The sequence below is a fragment of the Aegilops tauschii genome, chromosome 4, assembly GCF_002575655.3.
Source record: "Aegilops tauschii subsp. strangulata cultivar AL8/78 chromosome 4, Aet v6.0, whole genome shotgun sequence".
Lineage (NCBI taxonomy): Eukaryota > Viridiplantae > Streptophyta > Magnoliopsida > Poales > Poaceae > Aegilops > Aegilops tauschii.
In genome coordinates this window covers 376,194,084-376,199,062 of record NC_053038.3, presented here as the reverse complement: position 1 = coordinate 376,199,062, position 4,979 = coordinate 376,194,084, and the positions used below count along the sequence as shown (strand labels likewise).

The 4,979-nt window shown below is 44.7% G+C and overlaps 1 long non-coding RNA gene across 1 annotated transcript; it reads right to left on the bottom strand.

Annotated features, from left to right (window-relative positions):
- Positions 1–246: 246 nt before the first annotated feature.
- LOC109763606 (uncharacterized) lies at positions 247–3,626 on the bottom strand. The gene is made up of 5 exons (XR_002232950.4): positions 3,186–3,626; positions 2,156–2,878; positions 1,070–1,236; positions 713–979; positions 247–568 (listed from the first exon to the last, which is right to left on the bottom strand). It is a non-coding gene; the product is annotated as an uncharacterized lncRNA (long non-coding RNA).
- Positions 3,627–4,979: the final 1,353 nt, after the last annotated feature.

Genomic DNA, 4,979 nt, shown 5'->3' with positions numbered 1-4,979 from the left:
TCTAACACAAGTACGCTGACGTTATCTATGCCGACGGTGGCCGTCGACATAGACCTAGGCCGACGGCAATGGGCCTAAGCCGACGGCCGTGGGCCGTCGGCATAGGGTGTTAGTCTGGTAGTGACCCTGCATGTGTCGGGTGCATGGCACCCATAGATTAAAATCGCGGGAGAAACGATTTCGCGGCGGCCTCTCCCAGCAGCTATAGCGGCCGCCGTAGCGGGCAATCGCGGCAAATAGTGGAAATTTTTCTGATGGGGGAGATGATTCTGGAGGGATTTGTTGATTGTTGAGCCATTTATAAGGATATGTGGAGGATTTCGCGGCAGCAGCCATAGCATAGCGGCAAGGCTCCCGGGCAGCTATAGCGCAGCTATCGCGGCTATTTCGCGGGCTATTTTAATCTATGATGGCACCCCAGTAGAAAAATTTGCTAGACTTGTCGCAAACACACGGTAAAGAAGCTCCGATGACTCGCTTTGTTGTCTGCAGTAACCCTTTGAATCAAAACTCTCACAGCACGGCGACAAGTTGCGCTTGAATTGCTTGGATAGCTCTTGTCCTTGGCCTACATGCACATCAAACGAAATTGTTCATATGCAGTTCAACCACACAATCAAATGCATCTATTATAAATCTTATAATAGTAGATTAAAGAGAAGAAATCTTATACTAGTGGCGTTGACACTTGCTGATGCATGCATGTACATACCCGGCGTATTATCCACAATATTAGTGAAGGTGGTGTATAGGTTGACAACGTTGACATTTTTCTTTGCTGCCATCACTTGTTTTAGGTTATTGTTATGGATGGATGCACCAAAATTTCCAAAGACATCGCAGGCCGTGTAATTGTTGGTTCGTGTTTGCGATGGTGTGCAGCCGACAAGGTGCAAGTTGTTCACAAGAACCTTTTTCACTCCAAGCTTCTGCAGTTGCTCCACATTAGCCGCAACACCTTCTTGATATAAGTATTGATCTGCATATATACATGAAATGTTAGCAATTCAGATATGCTGACGAGCAGATAAATGTTGGATTAGTCATTGATCCGCTGCTAGCTACTTACATCGTTGGGGGTAGCCAAGCCAGGCCAGTCATGCCGGCGCTTGCGTAGTAGTCGCTGCCCGAGATAGCCATGAGTGCCACGGAGGGACTGAGTTGCTGCTCTGAAATTGTCCCATCTTGAACCATCTTCGTAAAAGTGTCCACCTGCTTGGCGAGGTTGGGGATCCTCTGCGTCAACGTCGTATCAAACACACCAGAGTCACCATAAGCGATCACGAGAATATTCAATTACAAACAATTTGTTTGAGCAAATTATTAGTCATCATTGAGTATCTGTTGTTTAGCCAGGTAAAAATATGTGGAGGTTCTCCATATCTCTTTTAAATCTTACTGGACAAAACAAACTCGTATAATAGGAAGGCACGATCAACTACGTTCTTACAAAAACCTACACCAGCTCAAACTTATTAGTGTTAGGTCACTTCTTCCATCTTATTTCAGTAAGATAATATCAGCTACAGTCTTAGGAATTATAAGTCCACCTAAGCATATCAGAGTTGCATAAACTGAATGCTAATACCAAAATAAATACTTTGGAGTGACTGTTCTAGAAAGGAAACATCAACTATGGTATTCAATAAACCGAAGCCAGCAAAATCTTGTGTAAATCTGAATGCAGATACCAAAATACTTGAGTGAGTGTTTGTTCTTTCCATAAGATACCATCTTATCATATTAGAGTCAAAGTAATTCCCATAAATATGATATAGATATTTACACCATCAACTATGGTTAGAAATCTCAAGGTGACTGGTTCACACTACATCTTACAGCAAGACATGAGATGTAGAGATATAGTCCCTCAAGGGAGGGATGTGGAGTTATAATGTGGTAAGTCATAAAAAGCTCTACCAATACACAATTTGGAGGGTGAACTAAAATTAGCACCCAAATAAGCTCCATAAACAGACATGCTATGTTTACCAAGAAAGCTATCTAAGCGAAGCATTACCACAGATGGATATTATGGGGCTGACAACAGTTCATCTATAGTCTACTATACAGAAAAAAGACAGATGGCAAAGTCGTACATACTATAGAATTAACAGAGTAATCATAATAAGAATTACTTAAATTATGTATTCACCTTAATATTACCAAAGAGATGTTCCAAAACCAGCACAATTCATGCACTAATTATCCCTCCTCGATGCCCTTCTAGGTGCATGGCAAAGCCACATCTGATGAATAAAACAATGTATTCCCGGGACAACGGAAAATTCACAAAGTCGATTTTAACCATAAGAACAAAAAAGAACTATGTCTTTAGCTCCTTACATATTGCACTAATAACTCAGAAGCATAAGCATTGTACCATCATTGGCAGCTCACAGACACTATAGTACAGGAACACCATAATATGTCATGATGCGGCACCTCTTGGAAGTGCAATTAGGATTTTTTTTTTATGGCAGGAAACTTAAATAAATACATGTGCAATATAGTACAGAGAATTCCCCAAAAAAAAATTCAATGTTTATGCAGACCAACTTTCAAATAGAAGATACTAATTGGCCCACATAAAGTAAATAGCTCACGCACTTTCAATCAGTAAGTGTAAGTTTGTACGGTACATGCATGCCAAGAATCACATTTGTCATCAGCCAATGATGCTTTGGAATTTTTGTAGTCGTAAAGTTTAGTAAAATCACCATTCAGTGATGCTTTGGAATTTTTGTGGTGGTAAATTCAGTAAAAAGCACGGAGCAGTTCACCGTGATGGAGCTCATCCCGTGGTCGTTGCACGTAGTCACCGTGGTGGTGTAGTCCGTCGTAGAGATGGCATCGGCGACATCATCATGGTCCAAGCCTGGATCAATATGTAGGAACATGAAAAGATGCTTAGTTCATGTAGACATATTAACAAACAGATGGAGGGCATGAAATAGCAATATCAAAGAGTACAATACATGTGTATTTCGGTCAAGGTTTCTCTGCACTTAACTTGGCACCACATGAACATTTTTTATCATAAAAGGAATTCAATTTGCAGATTGATACACTCACATTATGCAAGACCTTGTGTTTTGCTATGAGAAAAAGAAAGAATCTCCTGAGAGGAGGAGCAGTAGGCACTGCAAAGAGAGAAGCTGCTGCAGATGAGACAGAGAGAGGACCTCCGCCCCGACCGCGTCTTCTTCGCGGGCACCACCGCTGCCCCACACCGAGTTGTGCGGCGCGACGTCGCTCCGGTGCGGACGGCGCCCCCATCATCCCGGGTTCCATCGCCGCCGATGGGCGCCTTCCCTAGGAATAAGTTGGTGGAGATAACGTCGTGGTACTGCTCCATCTGCCGCTGCCGCCGCTGTGCGTCTCCCCTAGAAGAGAGGTTGAGGAAGAGGGCGGCGTGGTGCTGCGCCGCCGCCGCCGCACTTGCAAGCAGCCGCTAGAGAGCGAAGACCCAGGCCGAGAGCCGCTTCGGCAGGAGTGGAGACGGCGACGTGGATTAGAATGGACAGCGGGCTGCGGCGAACGGTGGGTGTGGGCGGCGGTGGTGCAGCCGTGCAGGGCGTGTTTTTTTAGATGAAATTCCGCTTTAGTTAAAACTCAACAATGTCATCGATACAAATAATGTCCGGGGTGTTTAAAAACCACACGTGAAGACCAACAGGCAGCGTAGTAGCTGCTTTCGCCAAGAGATCAGCTTCAAAATTTTCTTCACGTCCTTCATGCACTATCTCCGCATCCGGAGAAGCAATGAGCTTCATCTTGATCTCCTCAATAATCATTGATGATAGGCACAAAAATTGTTCATTAAATAATGAATCATTCGCTTGACAATTTGTAGACATAATTGTTGGAAATATGCCCTAGAGGCAATAATAAAATGGTTATTATTATATTTCCTTGTTCATGATAATTGTCTATTGTTCATGCTATAATTGTGTTATCCGGAAATCGTAATACATGTGTGAACACATAGACCATAACATGTCCCTAGTGAGCCTCTAGTTGACTAGCTCGTTGATCAACAGATGGTTACGGTTTCCTGACCATGGACATTGGATGTCATTGATAACGGGGTCACATCATTAGGAGAATGATGTGATGGACAAGACCCAATCCTAAGCATAGCACAAGATCGTGTAGTTCGTTTGCTAGAGTTTTTCCAAATGTCAAGTATCGTTTCCTTAGACCATGAGATCGTGCAACTCCCGGATACCATAGGAGTGCTTTGGGTGTGCCAAACGTCACAACGTAACTGGGTGGCTATAAAGGTGCACTACAGGTATCTCCGAGAGTGTCTGTTGGGTTGGCTCGGATCGAAACTGGGATTTGTCACTCCGTATGACGGAGAGGTATCTCTGGGCCCACTCGGTATTGCATCATCATAATGAGCTCAATGTGACTAAGTAGTTAGTCACGGGATCATGCATTACGGAATGAGTAAAGTGACTTGCCGGTAACGAGATTGAACGAGGTATTGGGATACCGACGATCGAATCTCGGGCTAGTAACGTACCGATTGACAAAGGGAATTGTATACGGGATTACTTGAAACCTCGACATCGTGGTTCGTCCGATGAGATCATCGAGGAGCATGTGGGAGCCAACATGGGTATCCAGATCCCGCTGTTGGTTATTGACCGGAGAGTCGTCTCGGTCATATGTGCGTGTCTCCCGAACCCGTAGGGTCTACACACTTAAGGTTCGGTAACGCTAGGGTTGTAGAGATATTAGTATGCGGTAACCCGAAAGTTGTTCGGAGTCCCGGATGAGATCTCGGACATCACGAGGAGTTCCGGAATGGTCCGTAGGTGAAGATTTGTATATAGGTAGTCCGGTTTCGGCCACCGGGAAAGTTTCGGGGTCACCAGTATTGTACCGGGACCACCGGAAGGGTCCCGGGGGTCCACCGGGTGGGGCCACCTATCCCGGAGGGCCCCATGGGCTGAAGTGGGAAGGGAACC